At 36.4% G+C, this 20,696-nt stretch overlaps 1 protein-coding gene across 1 annotated transcript in view; it reads right to left on the bottom strand.

Annotated features, from left to right (window-relative positions):
- Uhrf2 (ubiquitin like with PHD and ring finger domains 2) overlaps positions 1–20,696 on the bottom strand; it is an 83,819-nt gene that overhangs the window by 30,670 nt on the left and 32,453 nt on the right. The gene's annotated exons all lie outside the window — the stretch shown is intronic.

The raw sequence follows: 20,696 nt of genomic DNA, 5'->3' as shown, positions 1-20,696 counted from the left end.
TAGAGAGACCCTGTCTTGAAAAAAATTTTTTTAGCTTCAATTTGTTGACATCATCAGGCGAATGATGGGAATAAAACATACTGGCTTCTATAAAATTAGAACCTGCTGCAGCCTTTGTGCATTATTGATTACAAAGAAATGAGTAGTACCTACTTCCACTCCTAAAATGTTCAATCAATGGAGATGAACCACACTGCCATGGTACTTAAAAGTGTGGTATACAAAGTAGGGTCTTACCACCATCTACAAACTCACTAAAAAACACATTTTGGTGCTACACTTCAGGCCCAAGTAAGGAATTTGGGAAATGAGACTTAACATTAACTTTCATAAATCCTTTCAGTCAAGTTAACCACATCCTATAGGAATACAAAAATATTCATTATATCCTTGGGAATCAGCATTACCAAGGTAGCAATTGTCAGTGGTGGTGGCATATGCCTTAATCCCAGCACTCAGGAGGCAGAGGTACATGGATCTCTGTGAGTTTGAGGCCAACATGGTCTACAAAGTGAGTTCTAGTACCGCGAGAACTATTACACAGAGAAACCCTGTCTTGAAAACAAACAAACAAACAAAACCAAAACCAAAAAGAAAGCAGAACCAAAGAGAAGAAACCTGGCCCTGAACCGAGTAGGAGTAGCGTGTTCAGATTCCAGCTGATCTGAAGTCGAAAGCTGCTCCAGCAGCTGCCATGGTTCTTCCAAATCAAACAAGGGCTATGCAAGCCCATGACTCTCACAACATATCTGACTTGCCTTCAATGAGATCTTTAATAACCCAGTTTAATCAGTTCTCTAAGTTTCAGTTAATTGGATGAGGAAAAGTCCACTATTGTGAGAGCCCCAGAGACATTCTGGTCCATTTACCCTCAATGCTGTAATTCCCTTTGGCAAACCTTTCAAATAATTACCCTGTGTTCAGACAGTAAATGATGGAAGGAAAGCTTGTCTAGACAATTCTGATACAGGAAAGAGAAGGTAGTTGATACAGAACCAGAGATAAGCAATGGGAATTTATTCATGTCTTAATCCCATGAAGAAATCCTCACACTTTCCTCAAAACAGAAATAGCATTTACAGCCTTAAATCCCCCTGCCACCTTCAATTATGTTCTCCTCCAAGAAGTATTGTTGTTAGTGGCTTTCCTTTAACTCACATAACAAAGTTTTTACTTACTATCCTTGGGTCTTCATTCAAAATAGGTTCCTTTTTTACCTTGCCTGGGTTTAGGGTTCTGATTTGGTTTCTGCTATTGTGTACCCTTGGGAAAGCTATCCTAAATCTCTGTGACTACTTCTCATCCATAAAAACATGAACTTAGTGCCTCATTTGGTAGTTTTAAAAACTAAAAATTTTAGGACCTTTGAGGTGCTTAACAAAGTACATAATAAATGTAAGTTTCTAAAAACAAACAAACAAACAAAAAACCCAAAAAACCCTAAAGGAACCTTCTTTGGCAAGTGCTATTACATCCATAGTTTTCTTCTAGTTCAGTGGTCAAATCTGAATATAGAAATAGCTGAAGTGAGAACTTTCCTCAGTATATAAAATGAAGAAGTTAGATTTGCTTTCTTTCGGAGATAGGGGTTTCACTGTAGTCCACACTGTCTGGAACTTACAATAGAATTACAGATGTGAACCACTAACCCAGCTAACTAGATGTTTTAATTCTTAAATTGTGAATTCATTTTCTACCTCCTTTTAAGATGAAAGTTTCTGCTTCAGATGGGATTATTTTCTCAGCTATAATGTGAAAGTTATAATTTGATACCATAATGTTATTCATCAGTCTGAAATTTTAAAAAAATAAGCAAAAAAAGCATGTTTCAACAGCAAAAACTCCCTCCATATGTCTAAGTTTTTCAAAACGTACATACTCAGAATGTAAACATTTTGAAAAAACTAAAGAGCTCAAACAAAGAGTTTCTTCTTTTTGGCTGTTTTTTTGTTAAGCTGAGATAGGCCTTACTTTGTAGCTCAAACTGTTCATCAACTTGCAACCCTCCAGTCTTGGCCTTCCAAGTGCTGAGATTACAGACATGTACCACCCAACTGATCTCCTATTTTACATAGGAAGAAATTCTGAACATGGACAAGTTTAACTGCTATTGTTATCACCAGGCTTTGTGCAGGATTTGTGATTATACAATATGTGTTAAGACCATCCATAGGAAGTGATTCACCAGACTCACAGAACTCCTCAGAACGCAGCCCATCTATGGCTATGATCTCCTACAGCCAGAGGAAACTAGATACAGCAGATTCAAGCTTTGAGGATCCTGTTTCACACAAGACATGCTTCTTCCAACCAGACTATAACATGCAAAATACACTTTACCATGTCAAAACATTAGAGTGTACATAGTTATTAGAGGATGGCCATATAGGTCTCACAGTGCGTATCAAAATTCCAAAGCATATTGGGGACAAAGCATGTATTCAACTTAAGTTGTATTAAAAAATTAAATTCTTCTAAAATCTATAAACAGAAATTTATATATGATATTTATAGACCTTTATAGAATGTAGTCTGAGAGCTGATGTCAGTTCTTTCCTAGAAATGCTAAAAAGAATCATTCTTACATGTTTTGTTGGTGGTGTTTTGGGAAGCCGATGTTAAGATGAAGGTGACAGTTCTAAAGATATGGAGAAGTATCATAACTAGGCACTAAGGGCCTTTAGACCATGATTGTGCTCATTTGTATAGAAAGGAAAAGGGGACTAGAGAGACGGCTCAGAGGTTAAGAGCACTGGCTGTTCTTCCAGAGGTCCTGAGTTCAATTCCCAGCACCCACATGGTGGCTCACAACCATCTATAATGAGATCTGGCTCCCTCTTCTGATCTGCAGGGATACATGCAAACAACACTGTATATATAAGTAAATAAATCTTGGAAGGAAGGAAGGAAGGAAGGAAGGAAGGAAGGAAGGAAGGAAAGAAGGAAGGAAGGAAGAAAGGAAAAGGGGAGTTTTGGACATAAAAGGTCTCAGAGACCTGGGGAAGTCTTGGCCAAACCAATACTGAACTCAGGTACAGAAATTAACCAAGGCTCTAGAATTTCTTGTGCTCAGAAAGAGTATGACCTTGGTTAAATGTTATACTTATAGATGAAGGTTATCAGCTAACTCAACTTCTTGAATCTGATGGTAGAATTCTTTCTTGGAGTTCTGAGCAGTGTACCCACCAAGGACACTACAGCTGCATTTAAAGCCATTTACTCCTCAAATGATTTAAACTGTGACTCTCTTCAAAATAATCCTCTGGTACTCAGTATGCAGGTACAGAGAACAACAAAACTGGCCATGAGTTGATAATGACTGAAGTTAAACAATTCATTGTTGTTCTCTCAACTTGCCAATCTGTTTACAGATTTCTATAACAAAAACAAAAACACTACAAGTTAAAAATATAAACACAAAGACTCTCCACATTTTTAGAAAATTTATGCTAACATTCAATGCTTATAAGGACAAGCATCCTTTTGCCCCAGTCCATCACATCTCTGACTTCTACAAGTATTTCCTTTAGGCAAATGCTTTTAGTTCTTAGTTGTTTTTTGTTTGTTTGTTTGTTTGTTTTTTGTAGGACATAACAAGAATGATGCTTTAAAAAATTCAAACCAGGGCCTTAGGCATACTAGGTAAGCAATCAACCACTGAATTTTACCTCCATCCTCAGTCATTTCCCAACCATCTCCACATCTTCAAATAAGATGCTACTCTGTAATTTCAGATGGTTACTCTATCTATCCCTCAATCTACTCTGTTCCCTCATACCTTCTACATAGCACACACCAGAAGTTATTCTAATATGGATACATATTTTTATAATAATTCATGACAGAGAAAGTAGTCATTTTATCCTAATCCTGCAGATGAAGTACAGAAGTAAAATAACTTACTTAAAAACAAGATAAGCAGATGCTTCAAGCTTATCTTGTTTTTGACCCTATACTCTTAAACAAAAGCTGACAAACTTTTTGTCTTATAAGCACATTATACCATGTGGCTTTTAAAGTCAGTATTTTTAACATGTTGACTTAATAGTATTCACAGCTAAGTAATAAAGTATAGCTTAATTCGATTTTTTTGTTTTCTTTCTGGTAAGTTTTCTTCTTGGTTGATGCTTAAGTGTTCTAGACTCTGCCAATTATAAAGATTATTTTTTTAAGATTCTCTGCTAATTATCATTTGGTATCTTCAAAATTCCTTTCCTAGAATGTTCTGTCTTTTCCAATCTGAATGGCCTATGCCAATTCCAATATTTCATGATGGTATCTCCTTCCGTTTTTTGCTGTGTCGAATACATTTCTTATACTCTCTCACACATTTCTTGGGTTAAACACAACACAGTAGAAATGGCTAAACTGCTAACACAAATTAACCATGTCAATAATCCCAGGTCCCATTCACATGCCTACTTCCAAAGTACCCAGTAAACTTAATGCCTGAGCATTTCCAGTGTTCTCCAAAGCCAATTAGTTTCTAGTCCATGTATTTCACCTTTCTTTGGAATGTTGCTAGGCCCCAGAAGTTGTCCCAATTAGTCACCACCTGGGAACACCAGAAGAGAACAAACCTTGTTTCAAACAGTATGAAATTACCATGGGTGCTAATCAGAATTCTTTTTTGGATATAAAAGCAGCGTTTCTACTAAGGTCACTAAAAACACATCCAAGGCCATTCAACCTTTCTTAGCTTTCAATTTTTTGTGCTTTCTCTTTTCCCTCCCCTTACAAGAAAAGGGTTATTTACTTATTCTTTTACTGTCTGCTAGGGATGTACAGAAAAGATAAAACAACAACAAAAAATCCTGATGCATCTTTCTCTGGATGTTTAAGTGGAAATATTTACTTATTTGTCATCTAATGCAGTAGTCTGGGCTTGCCTGGAATTCATGATGTAACCCAGCTGGGCCACAAATTCATGCTTCTTCTGCCCACAGACTCCCAAGTATTGGAACAGCCAAGTACCACTATACCCATAATTTTTAAAGCTATCTTTAGAGTCTTTTCTCCTTACCACACACCCTTGACAATCTAGTCATATGTATCTATTCTCAAGATCACTTTATGCTTCTCCCACTGCCCCTCTTCAAAATCACAGGAACACCATTCTCTAGCTTGTACTCGAACTGTAAGTATTTTATCATAGTTGCTCACAGGGTAAATGCCAAGTTTTCAGTGAGAAGCAGGTAGGCTGTTTGCACTTTACGACACTTAGGATATAACACACTGAAGAATATTTGGAAACATGTTCAGCTCGTTAAGTAAAATATGTTTTTTTATAATTTAAGATCTTTAAAAATATTTTTATTTCATGTGTATGAGTGTTTTGCCAGCATGTATGTATGTGGACCATGTGCAGGTAGTATTGAAAGGCCTGAAGAGGGCAACCTGGCTGGAATGGAGTTATGTATGGTTCTGAGTCATCTTGTGAGTGTTGGTAACTAAACATTGGTCCTATACCAGAGTAATAACTGTTCTTAACCTCTGAGCTATTTCTCTAGCACAAAGTCTCTTAATCAAGTATTATACATTGTAATTATTATATCTGAAATTGATTTTGATTATGCTATTCCTCTTAAGAAACTTTGACCTAAGTACTTAGGTGGTAAACTCATTAGTCTGTTTTACATCACTGTAATAAAACAGCTGAGGCTTCATAACTTCATAAAGAAAAGTTTAAAAAAGTATTTTTAATTTGTATTCTGGGGTTCATAGCTCAAGATCAGGTGGGCTCCACTGATTTCTCTCTGGTGAAGAGATAACAGTAGATTTGTCACAGTGATGTAACACAATGGTGACAGCAGGTATGAGAGGAAGTGAGCCCATATGAAGTCAAAGGACTAGGTCCCATAATACATTTCAAGGGCATTTCTCCAATTGAGCTAAAGACTTGAAAGTATCTTCCAACCTATAAAGGCTTGGTCAAAACACCTCTCACTCTCTCACAATCAATATGCGCCAACCACATGACTCCCTGGGTAACAGACTTAAGCCATATCCAAACTGTATCTGTGGAAACAGAATTCCATACAGAGCTAAGAATATATACTTTTGTCATCAATGTTCTTAAAATATCAAGTAAAATATCTGTAAGTAGCTAAACTTTTAATTATACCAGAACTTCATAAAGTGTAGGCAATTGCTAACATAAAAGGCTTGAAGTTACTGCAAATTGATCCGGACAGCTATTTCTTCCAGCATTTACACTGATGAAAACTGATTGTGTAAACTACACCAATTACTCAATGGAAAATGGAAGCTTGAACAACTTCTAAACAGCAGAATGTATTCATAAGGAACCAGAGCAATGGATCAAGATCAACTTTTCTTACTACTGTACCAAGAAGAACCTAAGGTCCTTTCCTGTTTCTCAGAAATGGAAGTCAAGGCATTATTCCACAGGTTCAAGTTAGTAAATCCTGGATTTTATAACACTTTTGTGAGATTTAAATTTCCAATAAAATCAAAAGCTTGAAGTTTTCCCAATGAAGTTATATTGCCCCAAATGTAAAGAAATTCTTTGAGCTACCCTCCAGAGTATGTACTTTTAATTATCCTTAACTAAATGACATATTTATCAACTAAAACCAACTCATTTTTACTAGTAGCTATTGATGAATAGAGTCTACAGAATTCTACTTCAAGGAAATGGAAACAGGTTTGCATTCAATACTGAAACTTCATTTTAATAAGTGGCTTGTAAGCTAAAAATTCCAAGACTCAGAAAACTATTAAACAAAACAGTTACCAAGAAAACCCCATTTCTTCAAAACATTGCTTCCCGGAGGAAATATGTTTAAATAAGGACACCATTCATCTTAGGCATGTTCTAGTTTAGAAAATCTTTAATGTCAAGCTGCATGCAAAAAGAAAACATTTCATATTCTAACAGAAAATATTATGACGTCCTATACCTTAAATTTAGAGCTTACAGACAACAGGTTACTTAGGACTGCTTATATAGGGATTTTACAAATTATATCGCAATACATCTCATTTTCAAACACATTAGCAATAATGAATTACTATTTTTATAAAGGTAGAAACACAATTTGGTTAAATATATCTAAGCCAATATATGTATTTTAAAATACTTACCAAAATAACCCAAGTTTACTCAATTGTTTAAAAAGACAGAACATTCCACTGTTAGGTATTTTTCCAAAGTTATAAGAAAAGACACCCATCAAGTAGATGTTTACAGGAGGAAATTAAGTAAGAATGGTTTAAGTTTTAAAAGAAGTAAATATTATTCTATTTAATGTACACAATATTAAACTGCCCTGAGTTCTTCTATTGGAAGTCCCTGTGTAGATCAGGCTGGTCTCAAACTCACAGATCCACCCTAAACCCAGGGCCTTGTGCTCACTAGGTAAACACTATCACTGAGCTACATTACTCTAGTCCACCTTCTCTTCTTTGCACCATAAATAAGTGCATGTCTCATCCCTCATCAGAGAAGTGTCTTTTGGCATATGGTGACTGATACAGAGACTCACAGCCGATTAAGAGGTAGAGAGTAAGACTGTGTTAGTGCCCAGCTCTAAATGGGTTGTACCTATCACAACCTCCTCCCCAACATAGTACAGAGATGAAAGTGAGAGCCAAAAGTAACAGATATTCACAGCAGAACAGTATGTGCTTAACATAACAAGCACGTTGTATAAATGCATAACAGCTATGAATTCATGCATAAGACCTGCACAAGATCAACACAGTGAAAAGCCTAGTGTGGACTGGGAGGGGCCATGAGGTCCCACCACTAAATGAGGACTATTGGCAACTGATGGGCACTTGGAGAAGGAAAGTAAATTTTTCTTCAGAGAAGCAGCCCTAGAAACTACCCATGCTCCAGCACATGGTCTTATACCCATGCACATATAAGCAGCACTAAGTGGTCTCTGAGCTTAAGAGAACACATAAACGTGGGAGGTAAATGTGGTGCAGATGTGGGAGAAGTTGGACAGATGGAATGGAATGGGGATTTTTATCAAGACATGTCTGTATAGAATTCTAAAATAATTAAAAACAAAATCTTACCAATAAACTGAAGACTTGTAGTTCAAACAAAATAATCAGTTTATTGCATAATATAAAACATACTGCTCTGTATATTTAATAGGTCCTTGGGGCATCTATCTGAAGAACAGATTTCTGGGCCTTCCCAAGGCCTATCTAGTACAGGTATGAGGAAGGATCCCCTCAGGAACTTAGATACTAAATACTTTATTTGGATAAAATATACAGTTTTTCTGACCACCTTGCAAGACACATTTATGTAAAGAAATGATGTTTATTTGAAAAGTCAAAGCCAACTCCTATGTATAAAGCCCCTTTTATGAGTATCAGGTGTTCTCATAACTCATGGAATAATAATGTCACATGTACATTTAATGTCCCCCAGTATCCTTTTGATTATCATCCATCCAGAGCCTTGCAATTCATAGGAGACTAGAAAAATATACTTGGAAATCTCTGGTAAACACATTAGTAACAAACAAGAAGAAACAGGACTACTAGTTATGGCCACAAAACTGATTCTAACTCCATATACTCAAGATCAACATAATAAACATCAATTAAGGAAAAGCTCTCTATCAAAATCTAGAAATCATTGTATTTGACAAGATTTTTTTAATTTTTAAAAGATCACAGTATCAATACTCAAAAAATCATTTTTGCTACTTTATAGAAGTTACTTCTATCTAAAAACACCTCTTGGTTTATTCACAACTGACTCACCAGATTCTCTATGCAGTAGCTATATATAAGACTGCTCAAAGGCATGTACTACAGGCTGAGAATAGCTTCATATATGGCAATGAACACTGGCAGCAATAACAAGCAGTGCTTCAATTCCTTCTTAATGTTTACAATTAACCTCCATATTTTAAAAAAGATTTATTTATTTATTATGTATACAGCGTTCTGTCTGCACACATTCCCACAGGCCAGAAGAGGGCACTCCAGATCTCATTACAGATGGTTGTGAACTACCATGTGGTTGCTGGGAATTGAACTCAGGACCTTTGGAAGAGCAAGCAGTGCTCTTAACCTCTGAGCCATCTCTCCAGCCCTTAACTTCCACTTTTAATTCATCCAGTAATTCTTATCCATAGCATATCATGCCTTAATTGAATGAAAAATAGCATAAATACAACTTTGGAAATGAGCAAAGATTTATGATCTGCATAGACCAGAGATTTTCAATCTCATACACCTGTGATACCAGAATTCACAAGGCTGGTACAGGTGGACCTTCCAAGTTTCAGGAACAGAGTGATAGAGCTTCTATTGAATACAAAATTCCTGTGAAACCAAGTATCCTCCCCCAATTTCAATGTGACTACTTACATATTATGAAAAAAAAAATTGACACATATGGGGGTCTGTGGGAGTCCAGCTCCTACCTATCCCACCTTTTCTAGGGCTCTTAGGAGGAGGAGAGAGGGATAAGAAATATTAGATAAAGAGCTGGATGACAAGAAGAAAGACAGAAACACAGGATGGCTTCAGGGGGGCTTGGATTACTACCCAACGGCCTCTTCCATTTATTCCAAACGGCTTTTTATAACAATGCCAAGGGGCAGGGCATAAGACCTCCCCTTTTCAGGATCAAAGCACACTGCACAGCCAAGTGTAGACCCTTCCAAATACCTGACAACACCCATGATCAAATCATCCCCGTATGCAGCCCAGCTGGGTAAAACAAGCTCAGATTCTCAGACCCTGAATAAGTTCTCACTAGGAAACCTCTGTGGGCCTCCACATACAAAACACCAACAGTATACATAGTAACACATCTTTATACCCATTACTATCTCCTCATAAACAGAAGAATATCTGATGTCAGCTACTTTGGTAAATAATAAGAGGTTTAAACTTTGTTCTAAAATTATAGGACGTGAACCTGGAAATGGTATATTTCTATAACCCCAGCACTTGGGAAGTAGGTTGGGAATTTAAGCATGCCTCAGCTACAAAGCAAGTTCAAGGCCAGCCTGTGCTACATGAGGCCCTGTCTCAAAAACGGGGCCTGGAGAGATGGCTCAGTAGTTAGGAGTATTTTCTGCTCTTCTAGAAGACCAAAGTTCAGTTTCCAGCACTCATGCATGCTAGGCAGTTCACAACCACCTCTAGGTCCAACTCCAGAGGACCCAACCTCCTCTGACACCACTCCCCACCAAAACATGTGTGCACACACACACATACACACTGAAAATCTTAAAAAAAAAAAAAATTAAAACTTAAAAAAATCCTGATGCCATCTAGTATAATAAAAATGTTGATTTGTATACTTCACATACTAATAATTCTAACTTACACCATTATTCTGGCAAACCTCTCAGCTGCTATAATTGTAATGCTTCAGTTCATATCATTAATTTGAGTAGGTTTAAAAGCTATTATTTCCATCCTATTGCAGAGTAAATATCCACTTTACAGAAGATACCACTAAATACTTAATACAATAACAGTATTGATAGCATCGATAAGTCTAACAACAGCTATTATTGTAAACATGCTTCATTTGGGACAACAAACTACTACAAATAACCATAATTTTTAAGTATGTCTTATAATAATTCCAGTATTGTTTATAAAAACCAGAACTATTGTCACAATTTGAAGGTTTTTTGTTTGTCCGACCTAAATTCCTAGTTTATTGTTGACAAGCCAGGAGAGTGGAGTGCAGTGGTATACCCTTGTAATCCCAGACTAGAGAAATGGGAGCAAGACATTTCCAAAAACATCTTTGGCTAGGCTTGTTTGTATGAAATGTCATCTCAAAAAAAACTAATAATCTCAAAAGTTTAATGGTACTAGTATAGCCATAAGCTTGGTATGATACTATTGCTAATTTGTTTCTTTTTGAATAATTCGGGTAGAATCCTGAAACTGGTCAGAGTGCACTTGTAGATAAAAGTCATTAATTCAAATGTTAAAGTAAGAATGAACACTAAGATTTAGGGGATAATTCATATTTCTCCTAACCTTTAATAAAATGCATTTACATTAGATAAGTAGTCATATAGTAACCATTTCCTTTATTTCTCTTTAGTATCAGGGGCCTGAGAACAATGCGTAAGGGTGGGTCCAAAGGAATCATCAACAAGTGGTTGTCAAATTCAACATGCATAGACCTATTCAGAAGACTTCAACTCTTTGTCAGGCCAACCCAAGAGATTCATTCACTGTTCAACATGCATAGACCTATTCAGAAGACTTCAACTCTTTGCCAGGCCAACCCAAGAGATTCATTCACTGTTTTATTGAGACCATTATGTACATTTATAACAAGTGATGCTAATGCTCATGGTGAGAGACCATACTTTAAGAACTACTAGTCTAGATCAGAGGTGGTGGCGCACGCCTTTAATCCTAACATTTGGGAGGCAGAGTCAGGCAGATCTCTGCAAGTTCAAGAATAGCCTGGTCTACAGAGTGAGTTCCAGGACAGCCAGGGCTACACAAGAGAAACCCTGTCTCAAAAAACTAAACAAAACAAAACAAAAAAACCCTATTAATCTAATACAGTTGTTGTTAGCCATGTATATACATTAAAATTATAGCAAAAGAATATTTTAAAACACCAATGACTGAGAATACATGTGGTCTGATAATAGCTCATCTGAATTTTATTATAAAAATAGCTTTTCAAAGGGCTGAGGGTTTACATCAATAGTAGAGTACTTGCCCATGGCCCTAAGTTCAACCCCTAACCTCCACTATGGGGAGTAAGAAGTTGTTCATCCAGGTATTGTAACCCTAGCATTCTGGAAACTGCCTGGAGATCACACACACAGAAGTGTGAGGACTCTGCCTCCAAAGTAATTAATTAAAATGAAAACAATTTTTGAGTAATTCAATTTTAAAGTGACAAACAATGCTTATCATCTAAGAAGGGTGGTGCAAGCCTTTAATCCCAGCACTCAGGAGGCAGAGACAGGAAGATCTCTGAGTTCAACACCAGCCTGATCTATAGCGTGAGTTCCAGGACAGTCAAAGCTATGCAGAGCAACCCTGTCTTTAAAAAATAACAGAACAAAAAACAAAAACAACAACAAAAACTGGGGTCTTGATTTGTGGCTCTGAGAGGCCTTAAACTCATGATACTTCTGCACCTACTTTCCAAGTGATATTATTCACATGTGCCTCATGGCTGACTAGTGGAAAAATAAAAGAGGTTTAAAATCTGTTTAGTAGTACTAGACCAGTTCTTTTCAATGCATTCTCCATCCAAAGATGAACCTGTCTGATGACATATTAATGTCAACAAGTAGTTCATTCTATCTTAAAATTCATTTTTCTAATGACCACAAAGCTTTCACAAAGTTTATTACCACCTCCATGTTATGTCATAACAATCCATCTTACATGCTCTACCATTATCAAGGACTTTGTTAAGAGCGCAACTATTTTACACATAACATATCGTATTTTATAGCTGTTTTCTCTTTGCAAAAGGTGTAATTTATCTTCCACTAAGTTTCTGATACCTTTTGTTTCCCAAAAGTCTAGGTATATAATTATCTTTATGTTGCCAGAGTTGAATCATTTAATTCTATCATGTAAGATTTACTGTAAACTTCCTGTGCGTGTTGATTTAGACTCACTTCTAGCATTAATTCTAATCAAGAATAATTTCAATATTAAAAAAATTGAGCTAACCAAATATGAAGGATTTTATGTTTTGTGTTCAAAAACAAACTAAAGCACAGGTCTTATGCTATTTTGGGGTAGTATTATTTCTAAACCATCTTCCAGGACCTCTAAAATTATAAAACTGAATAAACACTGGTTTACTTTGTGTTTAAAGTTTCAGGTCTGTGCTTGCATAACACTCTCTGCCAAATAGTAATTTATTAGACAGAATAAAATCTCAGGTAGCAGTGTTCTAAGTTATTTTTTTAGTTATCAAAAAGTAAAACTTCAGGCTAGACAGGTAACTCAATGATTAAGTGTACTTGCTGCTTTTCCAGAGAATCTAGGTTCAATTCCCAGCACCCACATTGCAGCTCATAGCTAGTTGTCTATTGTTACTGATTTCCTTTATGTTTACTTACTATAAAACTAAAAAATATAAAAACCTGAGATGGGTGGCAAACAACTACAAAAAAGCCGGGCTGCCACCACTTACTGGCTTGAAAAGGACTGTGCACCCTACGCTCTGCCTCTCCTCAAGGTCACATGCATCTCCAATGAAAACCCTGCCTCTTAGACCAAAACACTCCTCTCAACTGGCTAGTGGACCAGTGACAGAATTCCTGTAATATTTTCTCCTTTTTGTCTAATTAAGAAGGAAAGGTCCTAACTCTAACATAGTAAAACTATATGCAATAAGAATTATTATCAAATATTATCCGAATAGAAAGGAAGGGTAGTAACTTTAACAAAAATGAAACTACATACAAGAACAATTATCAAATAAAAAATACATTTGCAATGTCAGTCCATATGTAACTGACAAATTTATAGAGATTACTCTATTAGCTGTCCTTTCCTGAAGAATCCAAAGTTTTATACCTAATATGCTTTTTGCTAAGATTTGGGAGAACTGTAACTGTCTGGTCTTCAACCCCATCAAAGACCTGAGAAGGAAATATTACCTGAATAAGCAGGAAGTGCAAGCAAGAGACTTCCAAAACATGTGAGAAATGACAGAAACAGATGGTTGCCTAGACAGTCATCCAAGGTTCTTCTGCAACATTGGGGCATCCATCTTTGGTCTATAAGCCTAGCATATCTGACAGACTTTTTTCAGAAGTAGGAAATTTTGAAGGACTGTCCTGTCTTGGCAAAGTTCAGCAGTCACCTTTGTGTCCTGCTTGTCCAGTTTGGACAGTGTACTGTCAGCAGTCAAGGAAAGGGCAGTATTTTGCCCTAATCGCTAGCTTTTTTCACAAAGAAAGCAAACTCCCTATGGAGTTCCTTTGATGTCTATCATCTTCCACTGAAGTAGGCCAGTGGGTGCCGCTAGGAGCAGACATGCCTCATGTACTATTAGACCAGATTATTCCTTTTCTTGGTATTTTTTTCAGATGTTCTCTCTTCTTTTTACTATGCTTCATTTTGTCCAAAAGTCTTTAGATTCCTCAGGTGGATGTTATTTTCCTGGAAAGACAAAAACATAACCCTGCCCTGACCCTAATTAGATGAGTTTTCCTTTTCATGAGGTTGAATCACCATATTGGTTCATGAACTAGCACCTTTTCTAAGCAAGGCGAATCGAATCTTTATCAATTTTGATGGTATCCATAGTTTTTCTTCTTCTGAGGAAACAAAAGCAAAACCTATTTCCCAAAATAATACACATCCTGGTTTCCAATCTGAGATCAACACATCTTTACAACATACAGGCTGATTTAGTTCAGTGGTTTTTTTCTATTATCCAATATCTCTCTGGAGCGTTTGTTCCCTTTTCATTAGCATTAAAAAATTTAAAGTCAATAAAGCATTGTGTAATCTGTCTCTAGGGATCATTATTACACCTTTTTGTTTATTAAACATTTCTTTTAAAGTGAGATTAATTCTATGAATGCTTGTCCTTTAGGATTGTGTGGTGTTACCTGTAATATGTTTTATATTGTAATATGCAAAAAAATGTTTCATTTTACCAGAGACATATGCTGGAGCATTGTTGGTCTTAATTTGTACAGATATTCCCCTGATGGCCATAAACTCTAATAGATGTATAATTTAGAATCAGCCTTTTCAGAACTCAAAACAGTTGCCCACTGAAATCCTGAATATGTTATCTATGGTATGGTGTATATTTTAATTTTCCAAACTCTGTAAAATCAAACACATCCATTTGCCATTGCCAAATCTCATTTCTTTGCGTACTCTTTGGGTTAATTACTGTAGTGGAGTCTGGTTATACAAAGAACAAGTATGACATTTCCTTATAATTTCCTTGGCTTATTGCCAAGTGGTAGAAAACTCCTATTCCAAACCCTTGCTATTATTAACATGGTGCTTCTTATGGAATTCTTGAGGCTTCCAGCACATTTCCTACTATTAGCTGACCAATCTCATCATTATCTTGTGTTAGAGGACCTGGTGGACCTATATGGGATTTGGTAAGTGTTATATTTATGGGATGATACCTATTCCCGATTATTTCCTGTTATTGTATAAATAATGAAGTAAATTCTGAATCATCAGGAATAAGTTCAGTGGTTTCATATATGTAAAACAACTCTTTCTACATACTGAGAGTCACTATATTAAGAGGAACTGAAAAATATCTAATAATACCATGAGAATAGCATATAATTCTGACTTTTAAACAGAATCATAAGGGCCACTTTACTTAAATTTTCTGATTTATAACCTGCTTTTCCTGATTTATTTTTGCATCAGTATGGAAGAATGTAGGGGATCCAGATATTGGTGTTCTCCACACAATGTGAGGAAGGACCCAATTTGTTCTTTTTATAAATCGAAGTCTCTTGCTTTTGGGATATTTGTTGTTAATCTTTCCAAAAAAAAAAAAATTACTGTAAGATCTTTGCCAATGTTCATTTTCTGTCTAAAGAGGAAATTTCAGCATAAGTAAAACATATCACAATTTCTGCTGGGTCTATTCCTATTAATTGATGAAGTCTCAATTTTCCTTTTAAAATCAATTCAGAAACCTTTTCTAAATAGGTCTTTAATTTTTCACTCTGTTTGTGTGGTAAAAAATATCCATTCTAGAGTTATTTTCTCTCTACATAATAATTCCAATAGGAGAATAGTTGAAAGGTAGAATAACTAGAATACAATCAAGCTCTGGATATAAGCAATCCACATGAGCATCCCGTAATTTTTTTCTCTTTCAGACTCAGCTGATAATTTTCTTGGAGTATTTAAGACCTTGCCATCTTGTAAGATTTGAAATAAATTACTTAGTTCTTGAGTTGTTAATCCAATTGTGAGCTGTATTCAACTGTTTCCCAGTAATTTTTGCAAGTCATTAAGTGTCCGTAATTGACCTCTCCTGATTTATACTTTTTGTGGTTGACTTTTTTGTAAGCCTATTTTATATCCTGGGTAATTAACAGAATCTCCTCTTTGTATTTTTTCAGGAGCAATTTGCAATCTCCAGTAAGGCAATATTTTCTTAACTTCCTTAAACATTTCTTCTAAGGGATCTATGTTTGAATCAGCCAGTAATATATCGTCAATATAATGGTTAAGTTATAGATTGAGGAAACTGTTCACAAATTATTTCCAATGGCTATTGTACAAAATGTTGGCACAAGGTAGGGCTATTTAACATCCCTTGTGGGAAATTTTTTCACTGATACCTTTTAACAGGCTGTGAATTATTATAAGTAGACACCATGATGGTAAATTTTTCTTTTAAATCAGTCACTATAATAAACCAACCTTTAAGTAATAGAGAAGGCAAGGGAATTCCAGGTTGTAGAGAGCCTATCAGTTGAATTACTTTATTTATAGCTCTCAAGTATGTCAACATTCTCCATTTTTCAGATTTCTTTTTAATGACAAATATAGGAGAAATCCAAGGATTGGTTGATTCTTCAATATGTTGAGCATTTAGTTGCTCCTATACCAGATGTTCTAATGCCTGCAACTTTTCTGATGTCAAAGGCCATTGTTTCACCCAGAGTAGTTTATTAAAATAGCTAGCCATTTTAAAGGCAGGCCTTTGTCACCTTTGAGAGATCACAAGCTTGTGTGTCCTGTTTATGTACAACCTGAACAGTCTGAGGCCACTCTAGAGAATACCTTTAAATACTTCTCCCTGAAGCATTCTCTCTTTTATGGTTTGTTTGTGAGATTGAAGGAATGTTGATGTGTGTTTTCCACTGCTGTGATAATTCATGTCTCCATAAGTTCACAGCTACATGTTGGACACATGGTTTTCATCTTCCTCTGTGTCCTTCAGGTCCTATGCATCCGACCCATCTTGTGCTTCCTCTTACCTGAGATAAAAGTTCCAATCCCTAGAAGATGAGTGTTTACCTCCTGAAAAGTCCAATTTGGTGCCATGAATTTCGTGCAATTATAGTTACATCTGCCTCTGTGTCTACCAGACCCTCGATTTTAAATATCATTTATCTGTATTGTTAACTTTGGTCTTTGACAGTTTATAGAAGTGTGCCAAAATATATCTTCTAAGGCTGTTGTCATCCAGAGCAGTATGGTTTTTTTTTTTGTTTTTTTGTTTTTGTTTTTGTTTTTTTTACAGTAGGCATTAGGTCCTTTAATTGGTCTTTGGAGGAGTTTCCCCTATGGAAACACGTAATGATTGAACCAAATTTGACATGGGGGCATGCAAGAGGTCCCCCAAGGCATTTCCCAATGGCAAAGGGTTGGTCACTTGTTCATCTGCATTCATTGGTCCAATGTCAGCCTTTGCCACACCTACTGCATACTCTGAAGGCTGGGGCTTTCTGTTTGGGTTAGCTCTAGAAAAAATACTGTTTCTAGGAACTCCCTGCCTACAGTCCCTTTTTAGACGACCTTGTTTACTACAATTAAAACAGCTGACATTAATTTTTCTTCAAGACTAGAAATTACCTCTCCTATCCAAGTATCGTCATGGTTATGAGATTCAATAGTGACTATGTCAGATCCATTCCTCTATGGGTGCTGATCTTACCTTTAAAGGCTCAATTACCCTTTTGCACTGTGAATTAGCATTTTCAAAGCCAAAGAATCAATTAATATTCATCTAATTTCTGGATCTGATATCATTCTATTTACAGCTGAAGTCAATCTTTGCAAAAATTCAGTGAAGGTTTTTATTGGGCCTTGTATAATTGTAGTAAATGGCTCAGTCCTCTTTCCTGATTCTTGAATCTTGTCCCAAGCATTCAAAGCTGCTGTACGGCATAGGGCCAAGGTGTGATCATCAAATGTAATCTGTCTTTCCATATCAGCATAATAGCCCTCACCAAGGATTTGATCTTGGGAAATCTCATAACCTCTCACCCTACCCTGCTGCTGTACTATTGCCCTAACTTCAGATCTCCACCAGGTATTCTACTGTAACTGAAGACCAGCTTCCAATACTGCTGTAACTAAATCTTTCTAGGCTCGTGGAATAATTCTGTTCTGAGTGGTCCATGAATTTAACATCTGCTTCACAGAAGGTGAATGCATACCATATAAAGAACTATTTCTCCCTTAAATCTCTTCAAATTCTATAAAAACATTTATACAGGATCCCAGCTAACTTCTGAATACCCTTGGGGATACCTATCATCTGATGGTTGTTCTTGAATGGTAACTGGATAAATTAAAGTTGGTTTTCTAATCACTCCAATCTAATTTCATAATGTACTGATGAGGTTGGTTCTCCTCTAAATTCTTCTGTCTGTGTTTAAGTATTTTAATTATCTGTTTTAATAAATTTTTCTAAAGCTTGTAACTTTTCAGTCAAAATGGTATTTTCTTCAATAATTTGTAGGGCTCATATATTATCAGTAGTAATCTTTTCTAAGGCTTGTATCTTTAATAGTTTTTCTAAGGTTTACATATTACCAGTCACCTTTTTGCTCTCTTTATCTATAAATATTTCTAAAACTTTTGTCAATAAAAATTGTATTATTCTCTTTAGTAATTATTTGTAAGGTTTGCATATTATCAGTAGTAGCCCTGTATCTTCTAAGGCTTGTATATTTTGAACAGTAAGTTTTTCTAAGATTTGTATGTTATGGGTCTCTTTTTTTTGTTCTTTATTAGTAAATGTAAATATTTCTAAAGCTTTTATAGGTAAAAATTGTTTTATTTTCCTTAGTAATTATTTGTATAGTTTGTATATTATCCGTAATAGCCTTTTCTAAAGCTCGTATCTTATCAATTTCTCATAAGGCACAGTTACCAAACCATTTTAAGGTTAAAATATAATTACCAGACTGATAATAATTATGACTGACATTGTATTAATCCCAGCTAAATTTTTCTATTTGCATCCCATCCATAGTAGCAGTGAACAAGGTCCTAATTTTTTAATTCCCAATTTTTAACACGGAGAAGTTTTAAGATTCTCCTTTCCACCTTTTTTTAAAAAAATCCTATTTATTTATTTTAACTGACTTATGTATTTAATAGCCTAGTTTATCATCTAAAAGTTCCCAAGTGTCTTACCAGTTCCAGTTCTGTTCCTCAGGATTGGGTTGTGCAGATGTAGTGATTATTTTTGACCAGGAAGTGGAGCCAATGCTGGGCTGTGCAATGGTATTCAGATGTAGTGACAATGTCTGACCAGCAGGTAGAGCAAGTGTGGCACCAAGGCAGCAGTGGGAGGTTCAGGTGCAGGCAAGCTGCACTGATTTAACACTCTATTATCAACTGACTGCCCTTAGGCTGGTGCCTACCCATGGTGACTGGGTTAGGGACTTTTGGTCAAACAGCTAGGCAGAACTGGCTCAAGGGGTTTGGCTATGTTAAAAAGCGCCTTGACTTTTCTTGCCTGCTGCCAGTGACTTGGCAGCAGCAGTTTCAAACTTCCAAGTCCCTAATGGGTCTTGAGGCAAGCAGAGCTGAAGTCCAGCTGAGCAGCCTGAGAATCCTCTCCCCCAATTCAGGAAAGCAGGCCAAAGGGGTTGGTGGAAGGGTGCACAGTGGTCCATGTAGACGCGCTTTCACGTGTTTAGCAAGGCCAAACGTTACATGTCACATGTTACTGATTTCTTATTTATTATAAAACTAAAGAACAGAAGATAAAAACGTGAGGTGAGTTGTAAGCTACTGCAGAAAAACCCTGCCACTGACGATTCCAGGCCCAAAAAGGCTAGTGCACCCTCTGTTCTGCCTCTCCTCTCTTCAAGTCCATCCCCAATGAAAACCCCACCTCTTGGACCAAAAAATGGTCCTTCTCTCAATTGGCGAGCAGACACTGGTGACAGAATTCTGTGTCTGTAACTCCGTTTCCAGAGAATCCTATGCCCTCTGGGCACCAGGCATACAAGTAGTGCACAGACATACATACAGGCAAAACACCCACACAAAAACTTTTTAAAATTTAAGATAAAATTCTTTCAAGGACTTAAACATTACTTGTTGTCAGTAGACAAATCTACTACTATAGTAATGTGTCTCCATGCTCTATGCCACTGCATTTATTAAATCCAGAAACTGATTATCATTAGTTCACTGACTCTAGACCCTTTCTACACCAGCCCTATTCACTAATATTGCCAATTCCAGCTAGGCCAATATCTTTATATGCATTCTCACTATTGGTTCTACTATCGTAGACTAGATTAAAGGCAGTATTATGACTCATTTGATATAAGTAGTATTGGTAGGTTATCCAAAACCACAAGTATCAAAAAAGCAAAGATTAAAGGTATTTGCTTTTGCTCCCAGATATCCTGGAGTTTCTGCCAAGTTGTTGCCTTTTTAAAAATTCTACCATCATCATCATCATCATCATCATCATCATCATCATCATCATCAGTGTATGGGTGTTTGGGCTACACGTGTATCTGTGTACCACATGCATTTCTGATTCCCCCACAGAGGCCAGAAGAGGACCTTGGATGTCCTGGAACTATAGTTAGAGACTGTTGTGATGTTGTGCAAATTGAGGCTGGGTCCTCTGGAAGAGCAGTCAGTGCTTCTTACCTCTGGGCCATCTTTCCAGCTGCCTCTACTAAGTTTTCTTATAAGCAACTTGTACTAGAAAAATGCATACTCTTTCTAAGATTTGAGCTCATAGTATG

This window comes from Onychomys torridus, chromosome 1 (genome assembly GCF_903995425.1).
Source record: "Onychomys torridus chromosome 1, mOncTor1.1, whole genome shotgun sequence".
Lineage (NCBI taxonomy): Eukaryota > Metazoa > Chordata > Mammalia > Rodentia > Cricetidae > Onychomys > Onychomys torridus.
This window is presented reverse-complemented; position numbering and strand designations above follow the sequence as displayed.